Source organism: Camelus dromedarius, unplaced genomic scaffold (genome assembly GCF_036321535.1).
Source record: "Camelus dromedarius isolate mCamDro1 unplaced genomic scaffold, mCamDro1.pat HAP1_SCAFFOLD_186, whole genome shotgun sequence".
Classification (NCBI taxonomy): Eukaryota; Metazoa; Chordata; class Mammalia; order Artiodactyla; family Camelidae; genus Camelus; species Camelus dromedarius.
In genome coordinates, this window is record NW_026989854.1 from 339,718 (window position 1) to 361,679 (window position 21,962).

General features: G+C 40.2%; 1 long non-coding RNA gene across 1 annotated transcript in view; it reads left to right on the top strand.

Moving 5' to 3' along the window:
- LOC135320949 (uncharacterized) overlaps positions 1 to 21,738 on the top strand; it is a 101,962-nt gene extending 80,224 nt beyond the window's left edge. The window contains exons 9-13 of the long non-coding RNA XR_010380313.1: positions 12,007 to 12,192; positions 14,075 to 14,134; positions 14,665 to 14,885; positions 20,949 to 21,148; positions 21,452 to 21,738. This is a non-coding gene — a long non-coding RNA (uncharacterized LOC135320949). The remainder of the gene's footprint in view (positions 1 to 12,006; positions 12,193 to 14,074; positions 14,135 to 14,664; positions 14,886 to 20,948; positions 21,149 to 21,451) is intronic.
- The last annotated feature ends 224 nt before the right edge of the window (positions 21,739 to 21,962 follow it).

The following is a 21,962-nucleotide window of genomic DNA, read 5'->3' on the forward strand; positions in this document are numbered from 1 at the left end:
ACTATTTAACAGTCTCCCTTGAATTGATATCTCAGATTACTTTGTCAAAAGCAAAACAGCAGAAATACAGACGTCCTTTAATGCCAATGTGACCTGGAAAGGGTTTAGACTCTGTGCCTCAGTGGCCTTATCTGCGGGTGGGGATGATGATAACAGTGCTTCCCTCAGAGGGGCTGGTGAGGGGAGAGTTAGAAGCACACATGGAGGACTTACACGAGATGCTCATGAATGACCGAATTTAGTGCTCTCAGCCTGGTCAGGCCTCAGGAGCAGAGATGTCAGAACAGAGCAGTCCTAGCGGGAGCTCGATCCGTGTTGGCAGGTGTTACGATCAGTATCACCTCTGTGGGTTATCAGGTAGTTTTAAGACTTGGTAATATGAATTCATGAATAATGTTAGAAGACTAGACATCTCAGATCCTGTTTACATAGTTCTGAAGATTTCCTCTGAGAAATGGATGTTTTCTCCCCGTCTTAAATCTGAGATGAGTCTCTAAAAAATTCTGTATTCCTCCATCTTTTTGCTTTAATTCTCCATTTCTTAAAAAAGAAAGTTTTTAAATGGAGTTTATGGGGACTGAACTGAGGGCCTCATGCATGCTAAGCACATACTCTCCCAAATGAGGTATAATCTCCCAAATGATTTTTTTTTTAATTTACTTTCTTAGTATTCAGAGGTTAGAGGCCTCTAATTCTTTTTCTGGAGACTTGTCCATGAACCTGTAAATCTATAATTAATGGACAAAACTTGGTTTATTAAAAACATCAATAGAACATTCTGCAATCCATCCAAAAGGAAATGCTGATTGAATTAAAATGTTTCTCCTTTAAGGTGATTTCTCCCTTTTGGTCTAGCTTAATTTATTAACAGCCATCCTCATCATCATAATGACCAAACTCGCTCTGAGTGGACACCTACCTAACACTAAAATGCTTTCCTCATGTTTTAGTTCATAGCAGGTGTTTGAGGGTAGGTATCAGTGTCTCCTTTTTTGCAGCTGAGGGATTGAGAGATGGAGCAGCTTGTCCCAAATCACACGCAGCTGGCGGTGGCTAGCTCGGTGCTGGAACCCAGGCTGCACAGGATGCATTCTTAATTGCTCCTCTAATCAGCCTCCCGTTGAGTGGTTACCCGAACTGCTGTGACTCCATAAATGGCCGATTTTAGTGATCTCAGCCTTATGAGGCCTTCAAAGGAGAGATACCAGTGAGAATGTGAGACAGAGTGTCAAATTAAAATTGTACATTTTCACAAATGTTTAATTCTCAGGTAATTACTTAAAAAGTTAATTTTTTTAATTTAGTGGTCTGTTAGCACAAAAAACAAAACATTAAAAGCAATTATAGTGCCAAAGAGAAGTGGGCTTTGAAAGTCCGACCACTGTTAATGATGTTACTTGTTTTTCTCTAGTGGCCCTTATTGACAGAAATACTTACAAAGACTGAATTGGTTTTATGTAGTCTTAATATGGAAGAAAAGATTGTCAGTGAATATTATAAGTAAAATCTTTACTCTTTTCTTTCCTGATGGTGAATATGTAAGTTGTTTTCATGGCTTAAGTACATTTCCTCATTTGTGAAATTTGAGTAATATCGTTTAACTTGTCTGACTGTGAGAGTTAGACGCCTTGTATACAAAGAACCCAAGAGGTGCTTAATAAAAATGTGCTGTCAGAATGACAGATATTTTAGAAGTATCAACTCTGAATACTAAAAAGTGTCACTTATTTCTGATGCATATTTAATATTTATAATATTTATATATATGATATATTTGAATATGGTTTAAAGTAACAAGGATTCATTTTTTTTTTTTAGTGTAGTATGAAGTTTTAATGAAATCTGTATCATACTAGTGAGACAGGGACTAGTTAAATTGCCTTAATCAGACGACCTTGAATATTACTTACACAGAATATTTATTGTTACAACTCAGAATTCATGTTGCCGTGTAACCATCCACACAGACATTTAAATTCGTGGGATTCTGACCAGATTCATTAAGTTTAGTAAAATCCACATTGATCATTTTCAGGGAATAAGCTTCTCTCTTTTGTGATTAAGCAAAATTTTGATTTTTTTTCCTGCACTCTTAACAGGTTTAAAATATCAAAACATTGATTTAACAAGTCACTTTTTTAATAGAATAAAGCTCATGCTGTTTTATTATGTAAATAAATATTTTTGTATTTCATCAATCTTGTATGATATCCTGGCTCTTTGAGAATTATTTTGCAAGATACTTAGATAACCTACTGTTGGAAAAATACAAACGTGACTGTTATGAATATAGGCCTAGTACAGATCTGTTGGTTTATGCTACAGTGCAAGACATGAGGCCTGGGAGAGCTTTGCTGCCGATTGCAGGACAGAACCCATGTCTCAGTTTCCCCTCCTGTAAAATGAAGTGGCTGGACTGGATTCTTTCCTCTTCTAAGATGAGTTTCCATGAACCTATGTCTTTTGTTTATATTCAGGAGTATTAGCAATATCAGATTAAATACTGAATACCCTTCCCTTCCCCCGAAGCAAAGTGCAGTATGTGCTACATAAGCTTTTAGTTATCTGATTCTCTTTTCTGATCCTACAGGCAATTTTTGTGTTGCATCTTTCCCGGCAACCTGGAAGGTCATTTTAGCCATAGGTGGCGCTGTTGCACCTTCTAACAGTCTTAATATTCCTTTTGCAAAAGAAGGCTTAACAAATGTTATTTTGTTTTGATTCCGTTGCTTAGTGCTTCAGAATAGCACAATGTCCATTATGTCTGTCTACCTGGAAAAATTATTCTGCTTATGTCTTAGACTTATTCTGTCATCTCGCTGTGAACATTTCAGACTTGCTGTGCAAACAATGGCAAAATCGGTCTTTTCTTCCAGTGTTAGAAGTCAGTGAGCCGGGATTTTATAAAACAGCTAGAAGCGGCCTCTGGAGCACCTTAAAGCTGAAAAGTGTATTGAGTTCCTGAGTATTGACTCCGCCGCTGTGTGTTAATTGGTGGTAGGAGGTTTGGTACATATACGAAGGGGTGTAGATTTTTGAGTTGGGTTTGCGTGCACGTGCTGCCACTGAGCCACGTGAGCCTGAGTCAGTTTGCTCTGAGTTTTTCCCTCGTCTGTGAGATGGGGACATTCATATCTGCTTTGTAGAATTGTGAGAATTAGAAATTATGTAAAGTGTTTACCACAGTGGGTATGTCAAGAGGGCTCATAAACTTTAGCTGCTTTTTTGTGTGAAGCCATCATTTGAGAGTCTTTGGCAATTACTAAGAAACAGGAAAATAAGAAAAGCTGGTTTTATGCTGAAAGATATTTGAGGAGGTTCCTTAGTTCCTATACCCATAATTAAGCATCAGCAGAGTCAGAACTGTTACACAGTCGCCCTGAACCAACGTTAAGCCACAGAATTCTTTGTTACTTCATATATTTTGGGGCTTAAAGGGATCCAATACTTATACACATGTTGTCTCCAGCAGCCAACTGAGAGATGACACAAAAGAGTAGGCAGGCGATAAATGTCTTATTTGTTACTGATGAAGCCACGTTCTCCATGAACTTCAGGGCTGTGGGAAAATGCGTGTCATGATACTGTGTCCCAGAATTAGAGACTCACCCTGTCCCATGTAGCTCTGTGACACAGCGAGCCTTCTCTTGAGAGGACCTGCCCGTTCATGCACAAGGCTGTCCTGCCATGGAGCCGAGCATTCCAAGTGCTTCCCAATGGTGATCAACACTGGAGAGAAAGGAAGGGTTTCAAATGCCCTGCTTGTCTCCCTGGACTCACACCTCACTCTGTTAGTGTGAGGAGGGCTAGCTGTTGGCCAGGGGCCAGGGGTGTGAATGGAGAAGCACTCTCCATGGCCCAGAGGAGTGGTTAGGAGGCATTCCCTCCCTCGGTTTAAACAGGTGGTGGGATGGAAGAGAAGGGTCCTCCCCAAGAGTTTATAAAAGGAGAAATAAGGATTTTCTTTGGGACTTAGACTAGCCAGGAAACACATAAGATGATTAGAAGGGAGACTTGTAAATCACTTTGATATTAAGTTGACATTTGTTGAACACCCAAAATGTGCTATATTCTTTTCTGAGAGTTTTACAGAAATGAATCCTTCAATCTTCTCAACAAGCGAGTAAGGAAGGTTTGATTGTTATCCCAGTTTCACAGTGTGGAAATTGAGGCACACAGAGGGTAAGTTGGCCAAAATCACAGAAATAGTAAGTGGCAGAGCTGGTATTTAAACCCTGGCTTACTGGTTTGAGGCTCCCAGAGATGGGCTTTGGGTGTTTAGAGTTATCTGCATCCCTGAATCTTTGTACCTCTGTGCATATGTTAGCCCAGAAAGGACAGGGAAAGGAGAGTTACACAGATGCTCATAGTCATGTCTTGGCCACTGTCCACAGAGAGTGCATCGTGATTGGCGTTATTTGTTTTCCAGGCAGTAGATCAGTTCTTATAACAGAAATTTAGCCCATTGAGTTAATCTAGAAACCCTTCCTGCTCTGTTTCTGTCCATGCTTGCCATGTGACTGCCTCCCTGTGATTAGGCCATTGAGAAAATGTACTCATGGTTGAACTCTGATATTTCAGTCTGGTTCATAGTTTCACGTCTTCTGTTACATTAATAAGTTAAGTTTCTGGTTTTCTTTCATCAGTGTGTCATGAGTTTGGTTAATGTGAAACAAGTCCATGGGAGCCCAGGGGTGATGACGGTATAATTTCTGAGCACGTTGTGGCACTTCTACCCTTGCAGACCTGGCGGGAGTATGTCCGCCTTCCTCACTGATTTCCCCCAACAGCAGGGTCCTCTCCCACCCCCGCATGTGAGGCTGGGAGCTCTCTGAGTAGGCCAGTCAGAGGCCAAGTCCACCAATCAGAAAATGATGAAGTACCTGGAAGTGGTTTTAATAGAAGAAAAGGGTTTCCAGGTAGTCCAATGGGCTGTTCGAGCCCGTTTGGTGAAAAGCTGTCCAGTGTCTGTGGTTGAGGTGCTTCTTTGCTGTTGAAAAGCCTGGATTAGATGAAGGGATTTTAAAAAGCAGAAAAGGAGTGATTTCAGGTGAGAAGTGATGGATGACCACCTGTGTGAGGCATTGACAGGGTCTTACAAACTTCTTAAAATAACTTTAAAAGCTCTTCCATCTGAGTGCATTTCATATGGGGTCCAGTTCATCACTGGTCACCCTGAGAGGGCAAATAATTGATGATGGCAGAAAGGACACGGAGGTATCAAAAAGGTCTCAGTCATTTTCCCTTTTTAAAGGATGTGGCAAAGTGTAATATATTTGAGCTGGTTTTTCACTGAACAATTTTTGGTGTTTTCTGGGACTCCCCAATGCCCCAAGGTTCCATGCAGCTGGGTGTCCCCTCAGAGCATGTCTGTCAGAGCTTGCCCTGGGTTGACGTGGTGTCACGGGGAGCAGGACGGTCAGAGTCCCCGGATCTTCCGAGCTCCGTCTCCTCATCCTCAGTGCCGGGTTTCTCATCCGTGTCTACTTAGGGTTGTTGAGAATCACACGTGATGGTTCAGGTGTGATTTGTGATTGTCTCTGTGATTGGCATATAGTCAATATTTGAAAGAAACACTTTTTTTTTAGTATAATTGTAGCACATAGATTGCAGTGCTTTTTAGTCTGCTTTTTTTATATAACTTTATTCTTATTTTTAAATATGCACTTATTTTTATTTATTTTTTTGGAGGTACTGGGGACTGAATCCAGGACATTGTTCATGCTAAGCAGGTGCTCTACAACTGAGTAATACACACCCTCCTTGTCTGCACTTGAAAATAAATATTTCAATACACAAAATAGCTCTTAAACACCATCATGGGACCTAGTCACTGTATAGAGAGTTGAACACGTATGCTTTTTCAATAAGAATAAATGTTGTTGAGACATACATTTCTGAATCTGTTAATGTGCTTAAAAACGATCATAGGTAGTGATAAACACGAATCTTTGATCCAGTACTTCTTAGGGTCTGTTTTGCCATCAAGTGAAATTACATTCTACAGAGAAAGCTAATTGGATCTCTTTGATATTTGGATGGTTTAGCAGATGATCAAGGCTTTCAAAAGCTGACAGATTTGTATTTTAAACTAACTACAAAGTTATCTTGTAGAAGTTGGAATTCCTAAACTTGTGAAGTGCCCAGTAATCCAGGGGGTATGTGTCTGTGTCTGAGTGAACGTTTGTGTGTGTGATTTCAGGAATCTAGAAATAAGTTTCATATGGACTTCTGATACCTTTCTCCTACAGTTCAAGGTATAGGCATATATTTACACAAATAAATTGATATTCTTTTGTCATTTTGCATATTTGTGGGAATAAGAGTTTCTCATACTTGTTTCAGAAGGGTTGGGGAGCATGAGCTCAGAAAACGGGAGGAGAAAGAGGCAGGGAGGCACTTCACACTTTGTGCAGGATATGAGAAACAGTAGCTTTTTTTTCTCTTTTCTTCTAAAGCAAACTGGCACTGAATTGTAACCTACTATTACCCAGAATTGCTTTTCTGATCAGATACAAGTGCCTCAGATTTTTCAAGGCAACATGAATGATGAAATGTGTTTTAGCAGTTATCATTAAAAGTAGTTTTATTTTTCAAGTAAAAGGCTATAGCGTGTTCTTCCAGCGGTACATGAAGTCCTCATTGATCTATGCACATGATCTATGTGCTTAGTTCCTTTGTTTTTTTTTTTTTAAGTGCTTGTTTCATTGTGGTGTGAATGAATGTTTAAAATTTCTGGATTTTGATCTTTAGAACATGCTGATTTATCAGAGCTGTTAAAAACCTGATTGTTCTTTGGTCCTTGTTTGTTGGGGCACCCTATTGATTTCTGTTGTCTGTTAAAGCGGGAAATGCTTCCTCTAGCCTGCAGATCATTAAGTGAATGGTTTGCAGTGTGCCTTTAAAATTATTTGAATGCATTGAGCATGTTTGTCCAGTGAATTCTGAATTAACTCATTCTATTGACTTTGCTTTGGTTCTGTGGCTTTTGCTCCTCTCCACAAGAATTTGAATTCTCTGTTGCATTTTGTATACGTGTTCTTAACAGGGGAAGAAATTTTGCATTTTTTACAGAGGTGGCTTTTCCTATCCCCTCTGAATGCCTTCTATAATTGATACAATAGTAATCTGTTATTGCAGTGCATAATTCTTTCATAAACTATTTTTTGGCATAATCAGAAACAATGACAAAGTATGATAATAAAAAATATGAAAACCTTCCTTCCTTTGAAGAATAGAAATCAGGTGGTCAGGCTCACACCTGCTTTGTGCCTGACACACTTACTCTCATGTCATTGTGTATCATGATTCGGAGATGGAGTTGCTCCAGGTTTATAGATTTTTGTTTTAACATTTGTGTTGAATTCTTTCTCCAGGCTGATGTTTCCTGTTGGTTTTGTGGAAAGAGTAGAAGGGAAACAAATCCTTTGTTTTGTTTTCAGGAGGCCTGAGTTGATGAGAAAAGGGTTGAGGGTGGGCTGAGGAAAAGAGTGACACTCCCTCTCCTCCTGGCTGAAATTGATAAACAAAGAAATAAATTAAGTGTATCGGTATTTGACCAATAGAAGTTAGAGAGCCCAAAATGGCTAGATATGCCCAATGGAAATTACTGAATTCACCTGCAGAATTATGTGCTTTACCAAGTAGAAGCAACTTAGAGCAATCAGAAAAATCAGTAATATGATGAGATATAAAAGGAATATTATATCTTTTATTTCTGAAACTTTTCTACGGTAAGTTGTGTAGAGCTAAAATTAAGTTTCAAGCACCAGGAGTTAAGAGTGTGGGTAGTTCTGTAGGATCGTTATTCACGGATGTGCCTAGACCCTGCTAGAGTGGCTGAAGATGGCAGGAAAAGACCCAGAGGCAGGATTTGTCATCCTAGGGTGTCCCCCATAATGGTTCCATGTGGGACCCCATGATTGGTTTAACAAATTGTAACACACACCAGCCTCCTGTGAACTTTAAGAAGAAAAATATATGCTTAAAAACTGCTTTGCAAGCAAGTGCCTGTACATCCTCACTCCAGTCTCCTTGCCTTAAAAAGCAGAGACAATGCTTTGCTTGCATAGTTGAGCTTTTAGATAGCACTCTGCTGGTTGCAAAGCAAGGACCGAGGCCCTCAGCTATAAACGCTGAGCTTGTGTGCTGTTAGATAGTCTATGATCCACAGAACAAGGACCTGGCTGGTCTGGTGGTCTGCTTTGTAATTCACATGTCTGAAAATGTATCTTGCTCCCCTCACCCCATGACTTCCCTAAAGATACACTAATCCTTTGTACTCATTGTGTATTCTACAATCTCTGCTTCATACTGTCTTTCCCGAAGTTCCTATTACTATCACACAATTGTTAATGAATTTTTCCTTTGATTATACACAATAAATAAGGGTGCAATTGAGAGGCTCGTGGAGTTGGCTCCCTACTCCCTCTCGATTTATTGACTTTTTCCACAGAGACTTGAATAATCATTCCATGTCGGTAAGACATCTGCCAGCCAACCCACAGTTCCAGGTGAGAAGGATGCAGGTTTATCTCTCCTACCCGATGGAGAGAGAGGAGAGAATTGAGATATGCTCCCCATGGTCCCTTCCTGTCCCACGGCCACTGCAGTTCACCTACAGCCTTCTGGCCTCTGCTCAGAGGGCCTCTGTCCCAGGACTGACTGCAGCTTTTTCTTCCCTTGTCAACATTTCCTGTGCCTTTAAGAAGTTGGTCTCTTCTCTGCAATTCAACCCTGGCAGATGTGATGGTGGTCAGCGTGCTGGTGGGCAGTCCTTTGCGGACTCCCAGGAGACATGCTGATTCTCCTGAGTCTCTCAATCGGGGTTAAAGAACAGTCGAGCACCGAAGGAAGCCCATTCACGTGAGGTCAACAGAGCATTTTATCACTTTCATTTTATTTTTAAATTTTCAGTGGAGAAATTATTTGTAGCAAACTGTTCCAGATAGTCGGCCGCCTGCTTTCCTCACTACCATTTCCTTGTTGGCTCTGGTGCTTGTTTTAAGAACCAGGTTTCTTCTCTGGTCATTTGTAGCAGCTGGGCTTGCCGAATCCTTGATCTGCATTTGAAGCAGAATGCTTCTTCCTGATGTGAAACAGATTTTCCTATTTCTGAATATTTCGTGTACACTCAGCAACTGTTTCAAGTGAAATGCTCTTGTCCAATTTCGGTTAACTCACATTTGCTGATCTCCTACTTTCATGCTGAGGGCAGTTTCTTCTTCCTCTAATAAAAGTTAGCAATTTGCATTTACTAGGGAAGGTACTGGCCCGAGGTGCTTTTTTTCTTACCAGTTTTAATACAATTCACCCATTTAAATATACAGTCGTTTTTACTCTATGCCCAGAATTGTGCATCCCATTTAATCTTAGAATATTTTCATTCCCCCAACAGGAAGCCCCGTATGCATAAGCAGTCATTCCCATCTTCCCCATCCTCCCCCAGCCCCAAGGAGCCACTCTTCTCTCTCTGTGGATTTGCCTGTGCTGGACATTTCATTTAAATCGAGTCACTTCATGTAAGTGGAACCGTCTATTGTGACTGACTTCTTTCACACTGAGTAACGTTATCAAAGTTTGTCCATGTTGTGGCCTGGGTCAGTACTCTATGCTTTGCTATTGCTGAATAATATTCCACTGTATGGCTGGGCCCCACTGTTTACCCATTCATCAGGTGATAGGCAATTGGGTTGCTTCTGCTTTTTGGCTGTGATGAGTAGTGTCGCCATGAATATTCCTGTAGGAGTTTTTATGTGGACATTTGTTTTCAGTTCTCTTACGTCTGTGCCCAGACAGCAGAGTTGCTGGGTCATTCAGAAACCAAATGTTCAACTCTCTGAGGACCTGCCAGGCTGTTTTCCAAAGTGGCCACGCTGTGTTACGTCCTCACCAGCAAGGGCTGCGTGCTCCGCTTCCTCTGTGTCCTTATTAGTGCTTTTTACCCTTTTTTTTTATTATAACCTATTGTTGTGAGTGTGAAGCGGTTTCTCCTAGTGATTTTGACTTGATTTCCCTTACAGCTAAAGATATTGAACATCGTTTCTTTGTGCTTATTGGCCATTTGTATATTTTCCTTGAAAAATACCATTTCAGATACTTTATTCAACTTTTAATTGAGTTGCCTTTTTATTGTTGAGTTGTAGGAGGTACTTTTTTTTTTTTATAGATACAAATTCCTTATCAGATAAATGATTTGAAAAAAATTTCTCCTGTGTGTTGTTTTTCCACTTTCTGGATGGTGCCCTTTGAAGCAAAGTTTTAAATTTTGATGAACTCCAATTTATCTCTGTTTTCTTTGTTCCTTGTGCTTTTGGGGTATTATTTAAAATCTGAGGTATTTTATTTAAAATTTTATACATAAAATAACTTAATTCGTAGGACCGTTCTAGGAGATGGGTGCGGTTGTTGTCCCCAGTGTATGGATAGAAGACTGAGATGCAGAAAATTTCTCTGAAATATCAGTTTCACAGCTACCCAGTGCTGTGGGAGTTCAGACACTCATGTTTGTCCCAAACATCTGTGATCCTCACCACCATGCTCCACTACTGCCTGGAATCGTTAATGAAAACGTCTTTCCTTTTTTGATTCCTTGTTAGTTTGCTTTCTCATTGGGGACCTCATCTCCTCATTTTCCTTTCGGATATCAGTGTAGATTTATTTTAGGTCTCATGTAGGCAGAAGCATTTCTATCAGTTAACTTCTTTATTACTCACTCTCCAGTGATGAATGTTGCTAGTTGACCTAATCAAGTCATGCTTAATTCTTTCCTTCTCATGACACTAAAAACAGTCATGACTTACAGAATGCTAAAAGCAGAAAGTACTTGATTGATTTTATTTTGCTACCCAATCAAACCAATCAAATAAAAACCCGCTGTTGACACAGATTATAAGCCCTCCAGGATAGGGTCACTGTCTTCCTTGTGTTTCATTTATTTGGTCACAGTGTCTGGATAGTGCCTTGCTGTTCAGCAGTTTTGTTAGGAAACGGTGCTCGTGAATCATTGTAAGGACAGAATTTTGACAACAGACTGTGTTGTTCATTTCACAAGGGAAAAGATAATATAGAAATACTGCTCAGATCTATTTTAAAATTAAGCTTGGAATTTTGAGAACAATTCAAGAAACCATACAAAGATTTTTCACTAATTTTAGATCTATCTTAAACACATTATGGTTACATAGCAGAGTAACTTATCAAGTAGATTTGACAAGAGGAGTGTATTATTGATTTTTTGTTTTAGTTGAAATATTCTATCTGGGATAAAGTAATCAGTGCCTATAAATGAACAAATATGTTTGTATTTCTATGCAACATGGGAGCAGACTTCATATGTTTCTATATAATATATATGACTGTGTGTTTTAATCTGTCTGTCAGTGTTTTTATAGTTTTTCAGCAATGTTGTAACATTAGAATTCTAAGAAATTCACTCCCGATACTACTGCAGTTTGTACTGTGTATCCTGTCTTATGTATGGGATTCCACTGTCCCCTAAGTGAGGAATTTCCTCTCCTATTGAGTTAGAAGCAGATTTAAAGGAACTGTGATTTCTAGGCGTTTGCTCTCCATGTGTTTGCACTTGGGTGTCAATCACAATTTTCCCTTTCTTGAGTTTTCATTGTTCAATTAGAATTTTTGAAAATAACTATTAATATGTTTCACTAGTCTCCCTAGAAACTTGATGTTTTTGTGCTTTTCAGTTTTCAATTTATGAAAATTGTAAATGCACACTTGTTTTTAAGTAGTCCTTTTTCACTAGATATTTACCTCTTTATAGTTAAAATAATTTTTTTCCCAATGAATGAATCACTGTGCATGTTTTACAAGATACCTTACTTTTTATTTTTCTTATTCTAACAGGTATATTCATTGTAGAAAATTTTGAAAATAAGGATAAACCCAGTAATAACTTAAAAATGGCCTCTAATCTCACCTGGAGATACAGTTGTAAGGTTTGAAATTGAGAATTACAAGTCCTCTCATTTTTTTCTTTTTTTCAAGTACGTTTTGGTTACTGAGTCCCTCGAATTCCCATATGAATAGTAGCAGCAGCTAGTCAGTTACTGCAGAGGAGCCCGCTGGGATTGTGATCGAGACCACGTTGAGTATACAGATCGCTCTGGGGAGCACTGCCATCCCAAGAGCGTTGTCATGTGATCCAGGAATGTGCGTGGTGTGTCTGTACAGGTATTTAGGTCTTCTTTAATTTTTTTCAACAATGCGTAGAGTTTACATAGTATTATTTTACCTTATTTTTTTGCCTTTATACTGAGTACAAGTGTGCAAGGTACCAGGATCAGAATTGTATTATAGCCCCGCCACTTGCTGCCACCATGGACGCTGCACTCTTGCTTTGCCCTGTGTAAAATCTTGCACAAAATAGGACCTAAGTAACTCTCTCTTGAATGAATGATTATATGATAGCTGGATGATGCTGGAGAGTCCTTGTGATGATGTCTTTTTCCCAGACTTTCCCCTCTTCTTAACTATGCCTTTTCTCTTCCTTTCCTCCAGCCTGGGTTTCAGCCTGCCTGTGGCATTGATTTTCCCTGAGTGTGTACTCTTCCTTTAACTAGTTCACGATAATGTTTCATGCGGGCTATGAAAACTTGCTAAATGTCAAGAAATAGCAAATTCACTGCATGTATTTTTAGTCTGTGGTATTATATTATCCATTGAAATTAAATCTGGCTGACCCCCTGAGCCCTCCCCTGAGCTCTTTTCTCCTTCCTACGGGTGATACTTCTCTGGTTGCTGTCTGTGTCCTTCTCCCAGACTTGGTTTTGGAGTTGAGTAAGTCACCATCAGTGGAGCTCTCTCTTTAAAGATGAAGAGAACATTTGCTCCTTCTCCCTGGTTGGGGACTGGATGAGATGAGGTAACAGATAAAGAATGGAGCCCCATCTCATTCTGACCCCCGCTCTTTCCGTTCCTTTCTCCAGGGGAAAAGAGTACAATTCAAAAATATAAAGATTGTGAGCTAATGAGATAGACAAGACAACCGAACATTTGTTAAATATCCTTTCATGCCGGAAACAAATGTATTATACACACAAAAAGCACACAAATCACGGTAGTACTGCGGTTACAAACGTGGGTCCGAGTTCGAGTCCTGCTCTGGAGTGACCAGTCCTGTGAGATGGAGAACTGTTAGGTCGGCTTAGCCTCTCCCGGACTTGTTTTCTGTCCTGCAGAGATGGGGCTCGCTAGGCGTCCCTCTCCCGTAGAGGTGCTGTGGGGTGTAAATGGCGTGCGTCGGCAGCCCGAGCACAGCTGCTCATTCCTCGTAAGGGCAGGATAGCATCGCTTTTGCGGTGACAGCTTTATGACCGTCCCGTGTAGACTCTTAGTGCTCCGAAGGGATGCCTTGTGGTTTGGAGATGGGATTCTCACTTCTGTAAATACCCAAGGATTGTGTTATTGGGCCGTGCTGATTTGAATCTATTCTTTAGAAAGTACATATTGTAGATATATTTTTCAAGCATGCATGCTTTTTTCTTTTATTATTTATAGTTCTACCCTCTCATCTCTTGGTGTGACTTTTCATGGAATCCAGGAAACAGTCCTAAGCCACCTGCCTCTTCACACTTCTCCGTGGTGGTTTTCTTCCCTGACTAGAAGAGGGTTCTGCATAGGAAATTTTCTTTGTTCCCCTTTTCTTGGAGTCACTCTGTCTCCCCAACTCTCACCTGTCCATCTGTCCATTACTCTACCCACTGATTCTTCTGACTTGTTCCAAAAAGCATTTCAGGCAGCTTACAGAAGAACAGATACCAAATTAACAGGTGAGAAAATGGGGCCAAGTTCAGACAGTGAGGCTAGGAGGCGAGCCTGTGTGAGAGTTGCAGGCGTGAGACACGCGCCTCAGCCCTGTGACTTATAAGATCGACAGCAACAGTGTGCCTGAGGCTCCCAGCAGACACAGGGAAACAGGGTTTGTGGGAGATGCTCACTGGCTGTGAAATAAATAAGTGGCTTAGGAGATGCCCAGCCTTTCCAGCTACTAAGGCTTAGGAGAATATGTTGAGTTTCTTCCAAAATCAGAGTATTGCATCTTTTCTTTTTTCAGAGTTCTATGTATAGTTGGTTACATTCTATACCTGGAAATTTCTCCAAAACTGCTTCCCACGTGAGTCCCATGGCTCGGGAATGGGTTGGTTCTGCTCATTGACGGGTGTAGGCCAGAAACAGAAAATGACAGCCTCAAAGGAGCCTGGGATATGTCAGTTATGTTTTGTCAGTGCTGTAGATTTCAGAAAACGCTTTCACCGTTTCTCTCCATCTGAGGTGGCAGCGTGCTCTCTTAGCAGCATCAGGAGCTCAGGGCCACGGGATGGTGGGGGCTGACTGCACTGCTATCAAGACAGCTGTGCCAGTCACTGCAGGCGTGGTGATTTTACATAGTGCATTTCATGTTCTTTAATAGGTTTCAACAGGTAGTTAATTAACTGAGTTAATTAACATTTAAGAAATATGATGCTTTGTTGAAAAGACAGTTATAGGCAGAATATAAGTTGTGAACACTTTAAAAACGGTTTCATTACTGAAATTTTAGTAGGGAAGATTTAGTTTATCTTATTTACACCTCTCTTCAAAAGTAACAAAGTAACAAGACAGAAAAAGCAGAGGATGATTTCTGTTCTTCCTCTCGGCTTGCAGGTGCCCTCACCTCCAGTGGCATCCATCCAGACACCAGCACTGACACTGGCCGTGCTCAGAACTGCCTCAGCCCTGAAGACACAACTGACAAATAGAAGGGGGCTACGCCCTATGACAGCAGGTGCTCTCACTTTGTGGGTCCTTATGTAACTGCACGATGTTAATCAGGATCGCCCGTTCTACACTGTGTGACGCTGCTGCCGTGTCTCCTAGTTATTTCTGTAAGTACTAGTGTAATTTTTTCAATGTGTGGTACTAGACATCTAAAAATGCTTTTTTCAGATGAAAAATAATGTGTATTTAATATAATAAGTCTGAAAAATGGGACAAAAGTGTCTATCCTGGTCCCACTACTCAGAGATAATAATTAACACTTTAACATCTATTTTCTGTTCTTTTCATCAGTGTGTATTACGTCTGTCATAAAAACCAGCGAGCACTCTGTGCCTGTTTACTGTGTGGAGACCTCCATTTTCCATTCGGCTTATTACACATTTTTCTACAGTATTCTCTCTCCCCTGGCATGATTTTTAATGACCAGTATAGCATTCTGTCTTGTAGAGGCATCGTCCATTTTACTTCGGACTTAAATAAACTTTTAAATTCCAAGTATATTTAACTGAAATACTGAAAAGAGAACTGTGGTGGTACCGAAAGGCCCCTACATCCCTTCCCCTTTTTTTCCTGAGAGTAAAAACTGCTGACAATGTGGTGTATATATTTCATGACCTTTATGCCTGTCATATATATATACACATACATACATGTATATGAGAAATCTATGTATATGTGTGTGTATATATGCTTTATTGAAAAATAAGGCCATACTATATGTTTTGTGCAGCTCGGTTTATTCACTGAGGTGTATATCATAGACGTCCTCCCACTCCAGACTCACCCGGTCCTTTCAGATAGAGTAGAGGGGTCTCCTGATGTGCAGTAGATTTGGTCTCTTGTGTAAGGACACCTTTGGTGGGAGAGTACTGTGGACAAGGCCTTGGACCACACCAAAACGCCTGCCCCTTAGTGCCCACAGCTCGCCTTGATTTACCGCATCATTGTCTTGATGGTGGATACTTAAGTTTTCTCCATTTTCCACTGTCAGAAAGGGTGTTTGACTGGCGTCCTTCTTGTACAAATATTCCTGTGATCTTGTATGAGTATTCCTTTAGTTAAGGTTTCTGGAAATTTAGTCCCTGGATGTGACAATTACATACATCACAGGCTCCTTTCAAGTGACTCTAGAAATTCCTTCTCCTGCGGGGAATGAAAAGATGTAGAATAACTTATGTAACCAATTCTCTATCGCTGGATATGATTTCACTTCAGCTTTTCTTCCCACCATTGTAAAAAGTGCTGTGTAAATGCTCTGATGAGTACATCTTTTTGAACTGATTTTTTTTCTAAACGAAACGATTCCTAAAATGGAGTTCAGTCTGTGTGTACACACATTTTTCAGAGTTTACATATCCATTGACACGTCGTCCTCCAAAAAGATAGCTCAGTTTGTTCTCTCAAAGATGGACACTACCTAGAATATTTTTTAAAAACATTTGCCAATATGATGAGCAAAATTGCTTTTTCATTGTTTTAGTTTGCACTTGATGACTAGTGAGGTATTGAGCATTTTTCACTCATTAGCCATCTGACTTTTAAAAGGTGAATGATCCCTTTTGTCCTTTGCACACATTTAAGTGAGGGAGCTTCTTGTTGCTTTGTGACAGCTCTTTGTATGTTATGAACATTAACCCCTTGTCTTCATTAACATATATCACAGAGCTTTTTCTTGTCATTTCTTGCCTTTCATTTTGTTCAGTAGGTTTATTTTTGTTGTGGCCGAAAATAATCTTAAGACAGTAAATGTCTTCTTTTTGGGTTTTATCCTTGATAGTATTCTTAGAAATACTTTCTTATAATGGTATATATCTCCTCTGTAGGATTTTTTAATCTCTATGATGGAGATGATAATACTACTTGTTATAGTGAGGAGAAGTTGAATTACTATGAGCAAAGAGTTGTATTTGCTGTTATTAGTACTTTCTAATATTTACATCACTATCTGTAATTTTTCTTGTGGTCATTATGACTGGAATAGAATTTGGTTTTTCCAGGTGATTCTCTGATTGTCCCAAGACAATTATTGAATTCATACTTTGCTCTTTGATTTGAAATCCCACCTGTAAAAAATATTTATGTACACTAGAGTCTCTTTTTGAGCTCATGGTTTATTTCTGTCAGTCTTACTTTCTTACTCCAGTGCTATATCTTACATATTGTAAAAATTTATTTAATATATGACAGTGCGATTTTTTTATTCTTTTTTCCATCCCCAATTTTCTTGTCTAGTATTATGACTTTATTATTCCTGAAGAGTTCCAAAATATTTTGCTCAAGTTAAAAAAAAACAGATAAGAGCTGTCATGGGATTTTTAAGTAAGTTTTGAATTATCTTTAAGAGAACGTTCATCTTTACAAAACTGCTTTCCTCCATACAATATGTTGATGTCTCTGCATTCACACTTCTTACTTTACCCCTCAGTACAGTCCTGTGTTTCTCCATGTACAACATGGGCATTGTTTTTGAGTTTATTCCAGATTATTGTTGATGTTTTTGTTAATTTTGTAAGTGAGAATTTTTGCTATTATATATTTTAACTGTTAAAACTGACACCTAGGAAGGCAGATTCAATTTGTAAATAATCACTTTGTAACTTGTCATTTAAAATTGTAGGTATTAAGTACTTGTTACAGAATACTTTCTTTTCTGTTTTTAAAAATTTGTTTCCAAGATTCTCAAAATGGTCATAGCTAAGTAGTATAGGTGGGGAGACAGATGGAGAGAGGTAGTGTGGCTCATGTACAAACTGTGAGCACTTTCATGGCTGCCTTTATGCTGGAAAAGCCACTGAAGAGCCCAGGTAAGTCCAGGGGTGGCTTTGTACGCACTTGAAAGCCAGCTTTCCTGTCTGTATGGAGAAGCCTGGTGAGTGAGGCAGGTATATGATCAAGGTCGAATGGAGGTTATTGGCTGCACAGAGCACTGTGTCTGTGAGAACAGGAGACCATCGCCATGGGAAATGCTTGGTGCCAGGAACAATGCAGGGAGCTGGGAAGCCTGTCTGTTAAGGATTTTCCAGCCCTGGGAGTGGGAAGATCAGACTCTCCATTCAGATCTGAGTTTGAATTCATCCTCTTTAGTTTACTGGTCCTCTGACTTTTCTCAAGTTATACATCCTCTTTGAACTCCTGTTTTCTTGTCTCTCAAAACAGGAGAATTACGGCCTGCTGCTAGAGTGTTTGATCAGGGTAAATAATTTGTGTCTATAAGATGCCATGTACAGTCACAATCTCAGTGAGAAATGGGCTGTCGCCTCTTCTTCTGCAACTCAGTGCTTGACGAGACATAGGGGAAAGTCAGTCCCTAATTTGTGTGTGATGCAAGTAGGAACAAAATTAAAGTCTTGCCTTTCCCTAGTAGTATTCTTACTCCTTTGCTTCATTTACTTCTTTCCTCCTTTCCTTTCCCCTTTCCCCTCCTCCATCAAAAGATCCTGGGACTCTCTCAGAACACTAGATTCAAGTTACTTTAAAGGTTGGCTCATCCTCATGAAATGACAGTAACATAAAAAAAATCTGTACACATCCCAGAATGCATTGTATTTGATTTACACACACACACACACGTGCACACAAACACACACACAATCAGGCTACCTCCCACTTGCAGAGGGAGAAGGAACACTTTTTCTGAGTTTTCATTCACTGAGCGTGAGAACAAAGTCTCTTAGGCAGACTTTCACCAGCCTTCGTGCATGTTGTTTTTAATTGGATTTCTGCTTTTTGGCCATAGATATAGTATCCTAATAGAAGAAAGAAAGTGAAGACATAGACATTCTGCTGAGATATTGGTGTCATCATATTTGAGTTGGAAATGGCTTAAGACAGCATAGAGTCATAAATTTTTATGGGTGAGAATCCATGATGGTGTAACTTGGACAAGAACCTGGGTCTTCTGCCATCTTGTCCATGTGGGTGAAGAGGCAACTGGGTGGGGGATGGCAGGGATCTTTCTTGCTTGAGTTCCATGGTCTTGCTAGTTTTCATTGCTCAGCTGCCTTTAGTTTATGTCCAGGAGGCCTCTCATGGGAAGGTCACTCTGTCCTGATAGATTGTTTCTTATCAGCAAAAAGCTCTGGACCCACTCATATTTCCCAGAGTTTTCTGCTGACCTGCTGACACTTTATATAAATGAGACCTAAGAAACTACTGAATATAAAATCCTTATTGTTATCGTTTGCCCTCGAGTTCCATAGGAATGGGGTGCTGTCTCAGGCTGTCTAAAGCTAGATCTGAACAAAGATAGGGTGATAGGCTGTGCTGCTGGACCTCCACAGTCGAAGGGGATTTCCACCTTAGTTTTTAGAATCAGGCAGATGAGTTCAAATATTGCCTTTACCAGTAATTATCTTTGTGACTTGGGGGAGAAACTGTACTTTTTTGTGTCCAATTTTCTTTGTAAATAAGTTCAGTATTTATTTTAAGGTTTCTGTTTTAGAATTGAAAGAGCTAATTCCCTCATTTATACCTAAAATAGTGATCGCGTGGTTCTATGCTGGTGCCTTGGAGGTTGATTACTCTGGGACTCGGCAGTGAGAATGGGGGTGGTGGACCCCTGGATAATAGAGCTTATATTCCAGAATATGCTTGTAAAAGACTGGATGTGCAGTGGATTTTTAGTAAATATCCACTCCTTTCCTACTCTGCTTTGATTGTGTATATATCTTTATACTAATATATGAACAATTTTTATTGCAATTTAAATATCTTTGTAGTATTTACAATATGTAGCTATAAAAAATAGGTGAAATAAAATGATTTGACTTTTATTTTCTTTTCAATAACCAAAACAAAATAAAATAGAAAAGAACAAAGTTTTGAAGGAGAAGAAATAATTTTATTTCCATGGAATCAATTCCGTATAATAGGTTTTTTGGTCGTGTTGTTAAACAGCATATAAAATTGATTGGTTGTGACATACTGGAAATGAGGAAACAGTGGAGACATACTACCTCTAATGCAGTCATTTATTTACCAAGTCCAAACTCGTTCTGCTTGCTGCATGACAGGCCAATAAATCGGGAGATGAGCTTTTGGAGTAAGGAATAGTGACTTTATTTGAAAAGCTGGCAGACTCAGAAGATGGCATACTGATATCCAGGAGAACTCTCTTCCCCAAGTCAGAATTCAGTCTCCTTTTATACTAAAAAGTGGTGGGGGTGTGGTTGGTTGTTGCAAACTTCTTGCTGTACGAATTGATTTCCTTGGAATCCTTTGTTCTTGCAGCTGTCCATGTGGGTCAAATCATGGCACCCCTGTAAAACCTCAAAAAAACAAAGTTTATTCTTTATTTTGCAACTTGCCATCTCTACATAAGTGTAGAAGAGCTAACATCCTTAAAGATCAGAGCCCGCAGAATAGGCCCTCCTGGATATTTCAGGCTAAAGACAACTTTCTTTTACAAAAGGTGCAGAGATAACAAGTCTTAGCCTAGAAAACAGGGTACAGGCTTAAAGACAAACGAACACATCTAACACGGAGTCAAATTTGTTCTTTTCTATTACAATTTCTTTTTCCACCTCATAGATAATTTTAGTAAGAAACATGAGCAATTTTTTTACTTTTGCTTCTTAATAACGGATAAGTGGCCCAACTAAAGTTTTGTGAACAGGGATGCTGTGCGGGCATAGGGGTCACAGCAAATTCTTGTTGGGGGTGGTCGACCCTGCAACATGTCTGATGCCCTGTGAGTGTTGGTGAGAGTCCCCCTAACCAGGGGCTCTCTTCAGGAACCACCATGTGGGCATTGACCTCTGGAGACTTCTTTTTCAGCTGTAGGAAATTTTTTTAGATGCTGTGATGAAAAAATCACTCCAGCTGGGGATAATCAGGGACTAAAGGAAGGGGAAAAGGGCTTGGAGTAGTGTAGAAGAGAAGGACAGAAGATCAGGGAGCCTGGGGGCTTGGGGGCGGGGCCTCGGGGGAGAGAGTAGCAGAGGTGGGGAGGGGCCCGGCTCCAGAACTAGCTCCTGCACCTTTCCCTGCACCCAAGCCTCACAGCTTTTAATTGGGCCCAAGACTCTTTCCTGTCTGGATGTCACCCTGGGCAGAACGTTGAGAATTGAAGGTAAGGGGTGGGCAGCACTCACCTAGGGGGTCACTGAGGACTTTGGTCAAGTCCACAGTGCCTTTTCTAGTCATGTGTCTTCACCTGTTCTTTATCTCAGGATCTGAGAAGCAGGAGCAAGGAACTCAGGGAGAGATCCAGGAAGACATCTGACTCTGTTAAGAGACGACAGTCACAGCGACACGGGGAGCGAGGACACTTGCAGCAAAGTAAAATGACTTCACAACTATTGCATCAGAGCTGCAGGTGTGAGAGAGCCTAAGCCTGTCTCAGAGTGCAGGGGACAAGAGGAAAGGAATGGTAAAATTAACACTGACAATTGAAATTTTGTTAAATAGCCTGCTAATATTAATTGTATCAAATGAATGTATGCAGGTGTATTTCTATGATCATTTATAGTTACACACAACCCCACCAGCCCCTCTTTCTCCCATCGGGGATGGGCTTTCTCAAGCACAGTGTCCCTCCTGGTTGAGTGGGCCACGCTGCGGGTCCTCGCCTGGGGCCAGGCTGCTGCAGGACACTGAGTCCCCGAGGCACGGCCTGGGAGAAATGACAGGAACATCTCTGCTCATAACTGAGAGCCTCCATTTCCCCCTGCAGTGTAAGAATGCCGGTGACTCAGTTAGAAGCATGCATCCAACCCGTCCTTCCGTGTCATCACCATCTAGAATCGGTGCCTGAATCTTCTGAATTTCTCCAGAATGTGGTTTAAAATCACCTTCGACAATTGAGTGTGTGTCCTCTTACAAGTGGAGGAATTGCTGCCGTTTCCCTGGAACTTACTCACCACTAGTCCATCTGATTTTTCTGTGCTAGGATTCAGTATGGCATGCTAAAAATTCTGCAGTCAGATCTTGAAACACTGATGAAGAGGATTATTTATTTTATTTCTTTATATGATAGTGTTTTACTTTCAAAATACAGAGTTTTCGGTTCTTTCAAAAAATTTTTGGGGGGTTGGAGAAACAACTTTGCTCTTACCATCTCTGTGACCTGTTGCTTTGTGCCTCTCACCTGTCTTCTGTCACTTGTGAGGTGGTTCCATTTGTGACCCTGTCAGGGTTGTTCATGTTATAAAACATATAGTCTGTTAAAGTACAGTCCCTTTTAC